General features: G+C 48.5%; 1 pseudogene; it reads right to left on the bottom strand.

Moving 5' to 3' along the window:
- Positions 1–1,716: 1,716 nt before the first annotated feature.
- On the bottom strand, positions 1,717–2,853 carry LOC118628621 (annotated as a pseudogene).
- Between the last annotated feature and the right edge of the window lie 13,051 nt (positions 2,854–15,904).

Here is a 15,904-nt window from a genome sequence, read left to right as displayed (position 1 = left end):
CCTTCCAGGTCCGGCCCTGCCCCAGAGTCAGTCTGTGCCTGACTCTGATTTGCTCCACAAATTCTGCCCGATACGCTCCCCCTTCCTGTCCTGTGCCACCAGGAGGTGACAGTGCCTGTCGCCTAGCTGCCAGGTAGGGGCCTGTCTCACATAGCAGAGTGGAGAAGACAGAGGAAGGTCAGAAGAATGAAGGCGGTAGGACCTACTGAGAAGGCAAGAGTAGGTGCAGGACGGCTTGACCAGGTGCTAGGGCCAGCAGGAATCGGCCAAGACAGTGGGTCTGCCCACCTCTGCATCTCTGCTATCTAAAGCTTACATTTTTAGCTTTGTCATAAAAAAGAAGTTTGGTATGATTCCTAACGTTTTATAGTGGTCAGAATCAGTGGTTTGAAGTCAGGCCCACCTAAATTTAAACCAGTACTCTTCTTAGACCCAGATGAAAAAGGCTTCTGCCCAGGTCCCCTTCCCTACCCTACACACATGCACACACGCAAACACACTTTAGAGTGACTTCCTTAACATTTTCTAAGTGCTTCTCTGGTGCTGTCCAGGACCCCTAATCTCAGATGGGATCTGCATGGGCTCTGCTCTCGTTTCTCCCTCTGGGGGCTGTCTCTGACCTTGTACCCCATGCATGGGGTCAACAAGATGTCTCCTTTCCCCTTTCCAGATGAGCCTGGTTATCCAATTGCTTCTGCTGAGTAGTTCTTTCACATGAGATAGAGCTGCCAGAACAGGACTGGCATGCTGAATTCTGCACCCTCACTCCTGCACCACAAAAGATTACGTCATGGCTCTGGGCTGACAGTGGCCACCACTGGCCCTCGGTCCTGAGCTGCACGTGTGCCTGTGCTTAGACTTGTGCGTCTATGTTCTGACCACAGTGCTGGCCCTGGCTACAGACCCAAGAGGGATGGGATGATGGCAGGTTTCCTTTGCTCCGCACACTCCTCCTCAGGCCCCACACCATGCAAATCAGCAGTCTTCTGGGTGGGCACGTCTATCTCCTCTGGGGGCTTTGGAGACCAACTGTCACTCTGCAAAATCAATGAGTCTTCTGATTGTTGATGTCCTCTTTTTCCTTCAACCAATGTGACGACATCTGCTTTCCTGGGCTGGGCTTGAATTGTGTTGGACCATGCAGACATTCCTGCACTGGAGGGACTGTTCTCGCTCTGTGATGGACCACTCACCTGTCTCCCCCGCCCCCCAGCTGTTCAAGGTTTACTTGGCGTGACACATGGCTGTACTCTTTATATGTTGACTTTTCTTTTTGCAGCATATGGCATGGACACTAATTTGATACATCTAGTTCACAGAATAAGATTTTTTAGAACAGTTATACATATGACATGCAATCGGATCCCAGGATGTGATTGACTGAAGAAAAAGAGCTGGACTAGGCACGGTGGGTAAAGGAAGCACAAGCTGCATAACACAGTGAACACACATTCAGCTTGAAGGGCAACGGTAGTGTGTGCAATGCTGGCAGTGGTGCCTCTGAGGAGGCGGGACGGTTTCACACCAGCCTGTTTAGGACTAACCAAGGCGAGTACCATCCGGCATTAGGATACAGATGCAGGGTTTTATGAACCATCACTAATTCCATCTTCAGTAAACTGATGCTTTTTCCTAGGCTATCTCATTGCTGCTTTAAGTCACAGATCAGATAAAAGAGACAACATGCACAATCTCCAACTAAAATCCTGTGGTAGCCTAGACAGTGAGGGGGTATGACATGAGAAGACTTTGAAACTGCAGCTCTTTCTGGATCCCCCAGTGTGTCTGCACTCTTCTTCCAACAGGCCTCTCCCTCAGCTGTCAGAGCCACCTTCACGACATGCGAGATTCCACTCTGTCCCAAGATGCAAGGAACACTAAGGAAGACGTCTTCTTTCGTTCCATGGAGACCCTTAGTCGTGTGGAAATTAGATGCACCTGCCTAAGCTTCTTCGTCATACTTCCTGCCAAATCTGCCACAGACAGTCCAATGGCCCAGGATGAGTAGCCTTTCAGTTTGATCACCTCATAAGCACAGCAACCACCTCTTTGTAAACGTTTTTCCACTGTTCCTTATCTGCATCTGTGCCTAAATCAGGGAAACACCAGCAACGCTTACTCCATACAGGTACACTAGAGTCTCCCTGCTCCCCGGGTACCCACCCATGACAGCTTAATGGGTGAACTCCCAGCCTCTCCCCCACTGGGTAACAGAACCCGGCTGAATCCAGATTGAAACCACTTCTAATAACATGGTTTTTTGGAAAGACCCCTATTTCCAAGCCACCCAGATGTCGTGAAGGTGGCTCCGAGACCTGAGGAAGAGGTCCGTTTGAAGAAGAGTGCAGATCCAGAAAGAGCTGCAGGTTCAAAGTCCTCTCATGTCATACCCCCTCACTGTCTAGGCTCCCACAGGCTTTTAGTTGGAGATATCCACTGCATTGGAAACAATAAGCAATTTGCATTTGGGACTCTATTTTACAACATTAGGAACGATGAATTAAAAAATGTTTATATTACACTAAACCAAATCAAGACAGCTTTCCTCGACTTGGTGACATGCCCAGCTATGATAATAACCAGCTTGGAGTTTGCAGTCATGTTATAGTCTTTGCCAGAGACAGTTCTTGGTGTTCTAAGGAAAAGGCTGCCATGTTGGAAATCCATTATCTTTTCCTTCCATTTGTCTTCCATGACATCAACAAGAGCAAGTTTATCTGCCAAGTCCTTCATTGAGATACTGGTGGTACAAAACAGGCCAACAGCACCAATCCCAATGACTATAATCTTACTCTGGGGGCTTTGTATTTCCTTAAGAAGATTACCAATCAGCTGTTCCCTAAGAATGGCCATATTGGACTTAGAACCAAAGGGGTTGAGAGGGCATGGCAAGCGGGCATTGGCGGTGCACGGCATTGGATCCAGACTTGGAGACCTCCTCTGGTCTCACCGATCTTAAGAAAGACTATTTTGGTTTTACATTTCTTCTTCAGTTCTAGTCCATGCATTTGGACCAGAGTTCAGGGAAAGAGAGAGAGATTAACGTGACCTTAAGAAGTTAAGGTTGTGGGAGAGAGAATGGATTTGATAAGAAAACAGTTAAGGAATCAAATTTTTTTCTTTGGAGAAGGCAAATGGGTGGTTAAATTCTTGCTTTTGAGTATAGGCAATGATTTTATGCAGGGGATATAGACAAATTATTCCTTATGTCTGAAAAGACTAACAAGAGGAAATACAATTAAGTTAGGGCTGGAGAGACTTCAGAATGTTAAAGAGTAACTGGAGAAAGCCTTCCCCCTGGAGGACACTGGAACAGAATTACACAACCCACTCACTCAACCAGTGTTCTCTTGAGAATTGTCAGGGGTTGGGGTGGGGGTTGGAAGGGTAGAGGGCGAGGTTGCAGGTATGGTCCCAGATATTTGTATCCAGATGTTCAGCCTCAGCAGAAATGTTGGTGCTTAGCTGGTGGACCTGAAGAGGTAACAAGTCTCAACCCCAGGAGAAAATGGATATTCAGACCCCATCCTGAGCAACAGAGTAGCCCTTCTGGACTGTATGTCTCCCCTTCCTTGACTGTAAAAAGGGATCACAAACTTGCTTTTTGCTCTTTGATGTCCAGGAAAAGTCATTGAGCAAACATATGCTCTTTGGAGGATTCATAGTCTAAACCCAGCCTACATCAGCCAACTTTCTGCATATCGTGTTCTGGGCACATCAAGTATGTCCACCATTCTCAGACATACCCTGCCCCTTCTCCCATGGCATCTTCTTTGCTTAAAACGAGTTTCCTTAGTCGGCCACTTCTCTACTGTGGCCAGTTCCTACTCATTTTTTAAGGCTCAACTTAAACCTCTGGCTCTGGCCAGTTTGGCTCAGCGGTTGGAGCTTCGGCCTGCGGACCAGAGAGTCCGGGTTCGGTTCCCACTAGGGGCACATATTCCAAAAAAATGTCATTACCTCTGTAGAATGTTTCCCTGCCTCAAGCTGAGTCCGACTGAGACCTACTTCTGTGTTACTGAACTTTTTTGTCCACACTCTTTTCTGCTCTCAGGTCTGAGCTCAGTGTGGACAGGAGTTGTATTTCAGTCAGTTTGTCAGTTGGTCAGTCAGTAAGCAAATGATTGTTGGGCACATACTATGTCACAGGCACCGTGCCAAGCACTGCAGACACACCTGTGAACAAGATGGGTGGGATTACTTCCCTCTAGGAGCTTAGCATCTAGGTGGGACACGAATAGATAAAGAGGCAGTTACAATACAATTTGATAAGTTAAAGTCCGGTAGATGAAGAGCGTGGAGGAATGTGTTCCAGGCACAGGGAACGACACATGTAAATGTTGGCAGCCAGACAGAGTGTGGTACATTTAAGAAAGAGAAAGAAGCTTATTATTGCTGAAGAACAGTACTGGCAAGAGATGGGGTTAAAGAGGAGAGTAGGGGCTGTGTTATTCTGTGTCTTTTTTTTTTTTTTAAGTATAATTTATTGATTATTTTAGAGAGAGAAGAAGGAAGAAGAGAAAAACATCAATGTGCCGCCTCCTGCACACCCCGTGCTGGGGGCTGAGCCCACAACCCGGGTATGTGCCCTGACTAGGATGCAAACCAGCAACCTCTTGGTGCATGGGATGGTACCCAGCCGACGGAGCCACACTGGCCAGGGCTATCCTGTACCTTTCAAGCCCGTTAGGAAGACTAAACTTCATCCTAAGAGCAAGGAGGAGACGCTGAAGGGTTTTAAGCAGGGAAGTGGCATCTCAGATTTGCATGTTGAGAGCTGATTCTGGTTGCAGTTTGAGGGACAGAGAGGCGGGAGATGCTCCTGAAGGCAGGGACAGCAGTTAGGAAGGATTCTGGTGAGATAATGGTGGCCTGCTCCAAGGTGGAATGAAGACAAGTGGATTGTTGGCAGAGGTGTCTCGCAGGTGGAATGGATGGTTTGGCGGTTTATTGGACATGGCTACAGGTGGAGGGTAGAGGTGGTGATGGAGGAAAGGACTCAATGGAAGCTTTGGGGCTCCTTTCTTGGACAATGCTTGGAGGAGGTGTGTCAGTTTGCTATGGCTTCTGCATCACATATCACAAACTGGCTTAGCACAACAGGACTTACTGTCTCATAGCTCCAGAGGTCAGAAGGCTAAAGTCACCATCTGATGGCTTTAGGAGGGATCTGCTCCAGGCCTCTCTTCTCGTTTCTGGTAGCCTCAGGAGTTCCTTGGCTACTCTGTGTCTCTTCACAGGGCACTCTTCCCATGTCTGTGTCTGTGTCCAAACTTCCCCTTTCATAAGGGCATAAGTCATCGCAATAGGCCTACTGTATTCCAGCATGACCTCATCTCAATTACGCGTGTAACAACCTTATTTCCAAATAAGGTGACATTATGAAGCACTGGGAATGAGGGTGTCAGCACATGAATTTTGGGGGAAGACAATTCAACCCATATCGGGGGAGGTAGTATCATTCACTAAGACAAAGAGCTCATGTGGTGGAACAAGTTGGATGACAGAGATGAAGCCTTGAGCTCTGGCGTGCTGCCTTTGTCGGCCGTGATAAACCCATCAGGACGTGTTTAGGAAACTATTTGATATATTGGGCTGATGCTTAGGAGAAGGAAGATCTGGGCTGGGCTGGGGGTATAGATTTGAGAGTCTTCAGCATACAGAGTGGATAAGACGGTGAACCTTTGGAGAAAGTCAGACCATGTGGGAAATAGGACCAACTCATCTTTGCAGCCCCACACCTAACTCAGCCTCTGCCGTAGCTCTAAATGTTAGATGAGCAAGTGCCTGATAAAACAAAGATGTTTCTTCCACTCTGCAGAGGTGATGGCCCACCCTCTCTGGCCCTGGGACACGGAGGGAGTACACTTTGTAGAAATGAGGAACAGTCACCTTAGGTTTCGACTTACGTTCACCTAGAGCAGTGATTTCCAACCCGTGTGCCACAGGAAGTTTTAAAACGTGCAGAACCTGACTGTTTGGTCAGGGCCACTGACCTCTTTTCCTTTAGATTGTCAAATAAAAAAATGACAACAGCCAACATGACAGTAGCCATCCAGCGCGAATAAATCAAAATCATACCTATTTTTTTTTTTTTTTTGGTCAGATCAGCAAAAGAATATACAGTTTGTGTGTGTGCTGCAGAATTTTAGTAATTAGTTTATGTGTGCCGTGAGGTGAAAAAGGCTGAAAATCGCTGACCTGGAGACTAATCCAGTAATTTTGTCAAAGACTCCCCCCAGGGAAAACCACGGGGTCACGGGGAAGGGGTCCTGGGGCTGTGCCCATCTCTTGACTTGTGACAACATGAGCAGAGGGGAGGCTACCAGTTTTGGGGTAGTTTGCAGCAACATTTCCTTTTTTCTTCAAAATCCTCACCTTTGCCATCAGCCCAGCTTTTCAGTCAACTACACTGCTGCTAAGTTTCCAAATAAAACCTTTTCTGCACCACCTCCTTTCCCCCCAAATAAAAAAATAAAAACTGATAGTAATTTGATCCTGAGGGAATTTGGGGCCAAGCGGCTCTCCCACCTGCTGCACCGGAGTGTAGCTACAGGGGGGCCGTGGGTGGCGCAATGGGCTGCAGGGCCGGGGATCCAGCCTTCTTTGTGCCTGTTGCCTGGTGACATCCAGAAGCCCTTATCTCAGAACCATACTCCGCCTGCTATTGGTCTGGTGGTGGCATTTGTTGACAATAGACACTTCGCTGGCCCTGGACTCTGAAAGAGACCTCAGGAGCTTGGGTTTCAGGCTGCAGTGCCTGTCCAAATGCAACTCCTTAACTCTTTATGTCCCTGGCCAGGGAGGCCCAGCAGCCGCCGCTAGATCCAAATGTATCCACCCAGACCCACAGCCCCATCCCCTTCTGCTTCGGAGTGTGCAGTCAGGGTGGGGGTTTTCCTTTCTGCTCTGCTTCTGCGGCGGGACAGGCTCTCTTACCTTCTCGCGTCTGCCTGGGTTTTCTTGTGAGATGGTTTAAAACAAATAGACCGTGTTGGCAAAACAAGTCCTCTGAGCTGAGCTAGGAAAGGCAGTCGATATTAGCAAGAGAAAAGTTTTGTTTCGTCAATAGTCTGAAGAATCTGATAGACCGAAACCTCTTCTTGGGGTGCTCAGGAATCTGCGGGTGTGATTCACAGCCTCCTTGAATGGAGCTGGGGCCAGGCAGGAGAAGAGGGACTGTGGGGGCAGTAAAGGGGACTATGGGGGAAGTAAAGAGGGCGGGAAACCAGACAGAGGAGGGATTCTGGATGCCTGCAAGGTGGACCCTGTTGGATCAATGAGTGAATCCAGCCCAAAGGGTGGTGCCATTTATGGAGATCAGCTCTCCACTGGGCCCTCCCCACGTCCTGCATCCTCCTCCTCTTCTGCCTTCAGCACCTTTTAGAACATGGCTCAGCTGAGGGTCAGGCAATGACAAGCTAAATCAGGGCGGTGAGAATTAGAGGTTTCCCCGTTAAGGGCAGCAGGGACCTGGCTGGCTCCCCAATGGTTCCTGCTCTAACCCTAAGCCCCAGCATTGCTTGGAAAAAAGCACAGGCCCAGCTTCCTGGGAGAGCCCCCATGCCCATCACCCACACCCACGTGTCTTTCTCTCCTCCCGCCTAGAACAAAACCACTAACCTTTAGGCAGGGGAAGCAGAAGAGCTTGCAAAGGCCAAGCAAGGCTGTGTGTTGGGCAGAGGGAATGCTGGGAAACAGAAAGGAGAATGGCCTTCCCTCCCCTCTCCTGACCTTTGTAAGCAACTGCCCAAGCCCAGACCTTCCAAGAGGAGGCCCCAAGAGGATTTCAAGACAGGAGAGAAAGTACTATGGGTTTCAAGATGCAAATTCTAGGTTAAGAGACCTGTGTCTTCAGCCCCTGCACTCCAGAGCAAGCAGGGTTTGGGCTGGGGTGGAAGAGCCAGGACCCCATGTTTAGGAAGACATGTCTCCTGGGTCCCAGTGACCCCGAGGGTCATAGAGATTCTGCTGAGGCCCACTGGAGCCCAGGTGACCTGGTTGTCTCTGTCTGAAGGGCACTGTTGGGCTGAATGCCATGAGAGGACCCCTCTCTCTAACAGGGCTGTGGGTCACATTTATGCTGCTTCTTGAGTTTTCTTAGGTCATTTTTCTGCCAGCAACCGTTGTTCCTTGGGTTTCTAGTGTGCCTCTCCCCTTGTTGTGCATCTGAGATCCAACAAAAAGGAGCCATGTATGCCCAGACCAGCTGTAACGTGCCTGCTGAGAACACAGTAGGACTTTGCCACCCTCTGTTTCCACAGACATCTGGGCTAAGGACCAGTAGAAAATATATCCTAAATTGGACACAGCTAGATTTTAGTTCTTCTCCTTCTTTACCTCCTCCTTCTTCTTTCTTTCTTTTTCTTTTCTTTTCTTTTCTTTTTTTCAGAAAGAGGGGACTGGTTCTAATTTAAGCATAGTCACTTCCAACCATTTCATGGTTTTGTTTTTTTGCTTCTAAGCATTACTGAAAAGGGAGGAAGTGTTGGGATAATAAATATGGTAAGATCATTCCAACATTAAAAGTGGGAAAAGGGTGGATTTCACATAGCGTGGATCAGTGACCTTGAAATCAACTCTGAGAAAGATTATGAAATAAAAATTTTAAGAGAGCTTACTAGCTTGCTAGGGGACTGGTACCACAAACGGGGTGGCTTAAGCAACAGGAATTTATGGTCTCACAGCTCTGGGGACTCGACGCTGACCTCAGGTGTCCGCAGCGGTGGTTCCCTCTAAGGGTCGTGAGGGAGAATCTGCTCCCGGCCTCTCCCAGGCGCTGGGGGTTCCTGGCCGTCACTGACCTTCCTTGAGAAGTGTCACTCCTTCTTCTGCCTTTATCTTCACATGATGTTCTCTTTGTGTGTATGTCTGTGTCCACATGTCTTTTTTATTTACTTTTTTAGTGGGAGGGAGAGAGAGGAAAGGGACACATCGAGTGGCTGCCACCCGCACGACCAACCAGGGCCGGGAACAAACTGCAACCGAGGTACATGCCCTTAGCGGGAACCGAACCTGGGTCTCTCTGAACCGCAGGCTGACGCTCTAACCGCTGAGCCAAACCTGCCAGGGCCAAATGTCTTTTTTTTAAATAAGGATCCCAGTCATATTGGATTAGGGGCCCTTCCTACTCCAGTATGACCTCATCTTAACCAATTATATCTGTAATGACCCTATTTCCACATAACGTCATACTTTAGGCACTCGGGGTTAGGATTTTTGAATTGGGGGGGAACCCGAGCATCATAGACAGCTTTGGGTATTTGGTAAGACAATCAGTCACCCCTAGAAACCAATGTGAGTTCACTGAGAACACACCCTGTCAGTCTAACCTGACTTCCCACCTCACAGCGTTAAGGACCAGGGGCCAGATTTACCTGGAGAGATGGGCAAGGGCCAGAGCCCGGCTGCCCTTCCGGCCACAGCAAAGGAGGAGGAATGTTTGCCTGCAGAATGTAAGGCCTGGCTGCTCATTTCTTCCAGGGTCTCTCAAATTCAGAGGTGAAATAGTTGGACCAGGAAATCACCCCTCAAGTGGCTTCAACATTTGGCCTGGCGGGCAAGGAGCTATCCTGGATCCTAAGACGGCAGTCATTGCGTATCCAGGGCGACAGTTTTCAGAATCTTTTACAACAGAAATCTCGAAAGCTCGGAAAACAACCTCCTAGCGCTCCCCGCGTCATCGTACGACTTCCTTTCACTCCCAAGCCTTGTTTGCGCCTCTTCCCACAGCGGGCCTGGACCAGAGCAAACCTCTGCTGTCGCCAGGAATAACAGTGCGAAGGAGTGTGGGCGGCAGGGCCCTGCAGCCCAGCTCCCCCGTTTCCCGCCATTGTTCCCGCAGCCAGGCTCCCCAACGCTCTCATGGGCTGTCCTGGGGGGAGTTTTTCCAGATAAAAATGCCCTGGTTGGCTGCCAGTGATTCAGGCAGGCTCGCAGCCCCAAACCTGTTTTATCTCTCATGCTTATCGCTTGTCATCAGCTGCCAGGAGACAGACAATAGGAGCAAAGAGGCAATGTGGCGGAGCCAGGTCGTAGGGAGCCCAAGGGTTTCGGAGGACAGCTCCGGGTCCCTCTCGGTGCCCCGCCAGGAGTCCTTCCCCTGTGACAGCAGCACCGCTTCCTTCCGGGAGGTCCCTCGGCAACGCAGCGCGTCCTTGGGGCCACGCAGCAGAAATGGGTCTCTCTGTGTGTCACCCCTTCTTCAGCCAGGACTTCAGTGAGCATGCAAGTGTCCACGGAAGAAGAGACGCCAAAGGGCCTTTCAGGAAGTTGTTGTTTCAGTTTATTTTTCCCCCCTGGAAACGTTATTTAACTTAAAAAGTAACCCTGGTGGTAAAACTAGTGAAATCGGAATAAACTCTGAATTGGACTAATGTCAATTTCCTAAGTTTGTTATTGTATTACAGTTAATGCAAGGATACTTTTTTTTTTTGGCAACTTTCTGTAAATCTGTCATTATTTTAAAGTTAAAATGTTATTTTAAAAAGTAATCAGGATAGTTCCTTAAAACCCAGGCAATAGGCCTTGTCTTTGAAAAGCCGCATAGCATAAATAGCTGGGAATATAGGATTTAGGCCAGACAGACATCGATTGAAATGCAGGCTTCATGCCTACAGTCAGTGTGACTTTGGGCAAGTTACTTAATCCCTCTGAGCTCAGTTTCCTTATCTAGGAGATAAACCTTCGTGCTTCTCTGGTGGGGTGAGTGTGAAGACTCAGTGAGGTAACTCGTGGAAAGCCCCTGACAGGGTGAATGGCAAAGCACTTAATGAACGCTCTTTTAAAACTAATTTATTGAAGAGAGAAGCCAGGTGCGTGTTTTCAAAAAGCAAAGAAAGTAATGTGTGCTGCTGAAAGAATTTTTAGAGGCCCCCATGATGAGGGTCCACCCCTGGATGGACATGATACAAACACGAGTCAAATGCCTGTGGAAGAATTATTTGAATTCCGTCCTAATTTTTTCCCTAAAAATGATCCCAAGTCCCAAGTTTTCTAATGTGGAACCATGTTATACAGTTAACATCACAGAATAAGCAACATTTCATTTTTTTATCGCAAATAGGAATTGGCTGAGGCCAGGTGCCTGGGCCTGTGGTGGGGCAGGAAGCAGCAGGGGCTGAGAGGTGTTGGGACCTATGGCCCCTACCTCCTGAGTGAGAGCTCAGTGAGGGAAACATGCTTGTGGAATACCCCAGGTACCTGCATTCCAGGAAGAGAAGGGCCACCTTGTCCAGGGGGAGTCTCTTGGCCACCCACCAGCACCTCCCGGAGATTAACAATAGGTACAGCTTTTGTCATTCTCTCTCTAGTCCTCCTTCCTCTCCCCAGCCCTGTGTTCCAGACACCGCAGTTACTCATCGTCTCGCAGACACCACCTGGCTTTTTGCAATGTCTCCGTCCACCTGGAAAGCCCCTCCTTTCACCCACTCCTTCCGTCTCATTCGCCTCGGCTGCCTCCATCCCACCCAGTTCTCAAAACTTCCACCAAATGTCTTATCTCCCTGGAAGCCATCTCCGCACCACCTTTCACCTCCTCCTTTGAGCTCTCCCGGCACCTGGTTCATCCTTTCTCATAGCCTTACCACACTCACTCAACGAGATCTACATGCTATCACCAAGCTCTTGCTGGCTCCCAGAGATTCAGGGGTGGATAATGTGTGTGTGTGTGTGTGTGTGTGTGTGTGTGTGTGTGTGCACGCGCGCGCGCGCGCACATGTGAGTGTACATGTGTGTGTGCATGCGCATAGCCGCACAAGTGTGTTGGGCTGGAGGTGGGGGTTGGGTGTGAAACAATATTCCCACAAATAAATATACATTTGTCAATTGTGATAGGTGCTCTAAGGGAATAAATAATTATGATGTGTGCGTTAAAGGCAGCTCTGGTTTAGAAGGAGAGAGCAGGAAAGGCCCTCTGAGGAATAAACATTTAAACTGAGATTTGATGGATCAGTTGGAATCATCTGTGACCTAAGTGAAGAGTGGGGGTAAAAACCTTCCGGGAAAAACAGTAGATAATAAGCTCGCGAGGCCAGAGAATGGGGGGGGGGGGTGTGTTAAAGAACTGAGAAGAGAGCAGCGAGGGAGCCGAGAACGGAGTCTGAGGGAGTGAAGGTAGGAGGAAGCCCAATCATGGGGGCTGTGGGGTCATGGTCAGCATTTTGAAAACTTTCCCAAGTGCAATAGAAACCGTTAAAGACTTCTGGACAAACAAGTCATGTGGTCTGATATACAGTTTTAAATATTCCTCTGCCTGCTATCTAAAAACAGAAGCAAGACTACAAGTGTGGCTGCCAGGAGGAGACTGTCCCATGTCCATGTGAGAGACAGTGGTGGCAGTCAGGATGGTGAGGGAGGAGAAATCCTAGATCTTGTTTGGGGGCTGGCATTCCATTGGATATGGAGACTGAGGGACAAGGAGGCGCTGAAGATGGCTCCCAGGCTGATGGCTTGGCCATCTGAGTGGATGATAGCACACCCAAAGGGAAGAGCCAAAGCTGGAAGAATAGCAGGTGGAAGTAGAAATGTCTGAAGTGTAATTTTAGACATAATATCTAAAGTAGAGATGTCAGGTAGGCAGTTAGATCTACTGATCTTGAGTTCAGAAGAGACGTCAGGGCTGGAGACATACATTCGGAAAGCAACCAGCATATAGATTCAAGTCACGTGAATGAATAAGATTGCCTTGGACCATAGTACAGAAAGGGGTGGGAAGAAACATGAAGAGGAGAGCAAAGAAGCGGAGAGGGGGACAGAGGAGAGCTGAGGAATGACGGGAAGAACATACAGGATCAAGCTTCAGAGGAGCCTATGTTCTACTTTGTATTAAAATAATCTCTGTTCCTTTGCTCTTAGTCAAATTTGTATCCTGGGTTAGATAATGAATCTGAAATTAAAGAGTTTCCTGGGCTCTGAGTTGTAAGTGTAAATATGTTCGACAAACATTGATTGAGGATCTACTGTGTGTCAGGTACCGTGGTAGAAAATGAGAGTAAAATATGAGTAAGGCAGTTTCTGCTTTCAGGAATCTCACAGATTCGTGAGGGGAACAAACAAACGAAGATGCCAACATCCATGACACCTATGTTAATATCAGTGAGTGCTCCCTAGGTCCAGGTATATGCCTACAAATTTTCACTCGCTATTTTACATAATCCTGAAATCGACCCAATGAGGTGGATAATGCTATCCTCATTTTATAGATACAGGAGAAGACACGAAGAGGATTTCCATTATTTTCCCAAGATCACACAACTGGTGACGGCAGAGTGGAGATGTGAACTCAGCCTTGCATGGCTGTCACTTTGTGCTCTTAGCATCACCTGAGTATTCCTCAGATCTATAGTTCCCTCATTCCTGGGCCAGATGTCACTGCGCTTTTATCTCTTGCCTTTGGTTCCTGCCACAGCGTCCTTACAGCTCCTCGCCTCCAATCTCTCCCTGGCCTGATCCTTTCTTATTGTAGCCACAGTGATCTTGAACCACAAATCTCAGGTCAATCTCTTGCTTAAAACCCTCAGTGGGACACCACAACCCTCAGGATGAGTCAAAATTCTAAGCCTGATGATCTCGGCCCTCCTCTTCAATCATGCACATTCCATGCTTTAGCAACCTCTCTGCTCCAGCAAGAAGGGCTGCTTGTAATCTCCTTCCCCGCCCTCGGCGGTTTCTCAGCTCTGCGCCCCTGTTCTTTTGTCCCTGAAAACATGCTAACTCTTTACCTGGCCAATTTCTACTCATTTATCAAGACTCAACCTGGGTGGAGATCACGCAGGAACCTTCTTGAGCCTGCACGTTGTCACAGTGTATGGCAACCATCTCCTTGTGTGTTGGTTTTCACCACTGGACTGAATTTGGGGAGGGGGAGGGACAACCAAGGTGTCTTCTTCGTCTCTGTATCTCCAGCATGGTGACCGAAAAATGAGAGCCACTCAGTCAATCCTTGTTTAAGTAAATGAATGAGTGAGTGAATGATGAATCATAAACTACTAGGATACACTGAGTGCCAAACGAGCAGTGCAGACAATAAATGTAGGAGAAAGGAGGAAGTGGCCACTTCCACTGGGATAGCCCCAGAAGCTTCACAGATAAGAAGACATTTACGCTGGGCCTTGCAGGATGAGATAACACATGTGAAAGGGCTGGCCCAGTGCCGCCCTGCCGCTGGGGTGGAATAAAGGTGAAATGAGTCGGATTTGGCTAGGCCGAGAGACGCGGGGAGGACATTCCATCGGGTCAGGTGGTGGGAGCAAAGGTTCAAAGGTTCCAAAGTGGAAAAACACAAGGCAAGTTCAGGGAACAACCAAGAGACCCGTTTGACTGAGCAAAGGATTTGCTTCCCAGAAGATGAGCAGGTCGGACGTGTAGGTGGGGCAAGCAGTGGACTATGCAGAGATGTCTCATACTTTTATCCGGAGTGGTCAGTACACAAGAGCCTACACCTGTCTTTTCCATCAAGGAGGTGTACATTTGAACTTGATTAAGGGAACCTTTAAACAATGCAAGCAAAACAACTCAAACACTCAGGGCTGTGAGGCGGAGGCAGAGTGAGTGAGGTGCAGGATTGGGTCATTATTTGACATCTCTATAGTGGAAGCAACAGGCCAAAGTAACTGACCAGTTTTTGTTTTTCTCTGCCTCTCTACTTTTGTCTGAACCAGACAGCAGATGAATTGACTTCGGAAAAAAGTTCCGTTAAGCAGGAAATGCAGTAGGGAGGAGAATGGGAAATCCTAACATCACACCAGGCGAGGAAGCAGTCAGTGCTGGTCAGGCTGAGAAGAGGGGGGCCCGCTGGCTGCTTGCTGCACTTGGCTCCTGGCCTGCTCTTGGGAACAGCCTACCTGTAAGATGCTTGACAGCACAGAATAGTGACAGCTGTGCGTGTGTCACGGTGGCCACCACTGGCTGTTTAGAGCCAACACCAATAGTGCACTGTTTGGAGAAGGAAAGCAAAGAATGTCGTCGGGCATCACACAGGAGAGCTCTGTCCCCTCACAACCCCACCTGCATCCTACGCGTGACTCAAAGGAGATAGCATGCTGCCGTGAAAAAGCATTGGGAGGGGAGTTCTGGGACAAGAGCTAGGCCGCATCTCTGCTGTACACTGGCCGCATGCCCTTCACAAGCCCCCGAGGCTCTCTAAGAGGTGGTCTTCTTTCTCATCTATTGTTTAATGAGGAAGGTGGGTTACGGTTCCTTCCAGATCTCAAGTTCTATGATTCTCCCATGCTTTGGCTCTAAAAAGTAGAAGTAATAGTATATGTACATAGAGAGAAACAGATTTGTTATAAGGAATTGGTCATTGTGAAGGCTGGCAAGTCCAATATCCACAGGATAGTTGGCAGGCTGGATATCCAGGGGCGGGGGTGCTGTAATTTCAGCCTGAAGGCGGGCCTCCCCCCCCCTAGAACGGGGAAGAGCTGACCTTGCAGATAACATCTGAAGGCAGGCTCTCTTGCTTGGGGGAAGCTGGTCTTTTTGTTCTATCCAGGACTTTAACTGATAAGATGGGGCCCAACCACATTAAGCAGGGCAATCTGCTTTACTCAGATTTATATAGTAATCTCATCCAAAACAGTCTCACAGAAACAGCCAGAATAATATTGACCAAATATCTGAGTCCCCATGGCCCAGCCAAGTTGACACATAAATTTAACCATTACACCGGGTTATCCAGCCTTAGATTCCTATGCCAGATCTCACCCACCTTTTGCTCTGGCCAAGAAAGAACATTCCCCATACCTGCCCTGTATTTCCATCCTTTATTCTTTTGCTTACACGGTGCCTTCTCCCCCCTCCCCCCGCCCCCCCCCCCCCCATCTATCTCTCAGTTCCTTATTTAGATCCGACTTTCTTTCACAAGTAACTCATTTAGCACCTCCTCCTGAGAACACTGTCACAT

This window comes from Molossus molossus, unplaced genomic scaffold (assembly GCF_014108415.1).
Source record: "Molossus molossus isolate mMolMol1 unplaced genomic scaffold, mMolMol1.p scaffold_m16_p_13, whole genome shotgun sequence".
NCBI classification, from domain to species: Eukaryota; Metazoa; Chordata; class Mammalia; order Chiroptera; family Molossidae; genus Molossus; species Molossus molossus.
Note: the sequence above shows the minus strand (reverse complement) of the source record. Positions and strands in the feature narration are given on the sequence as shown.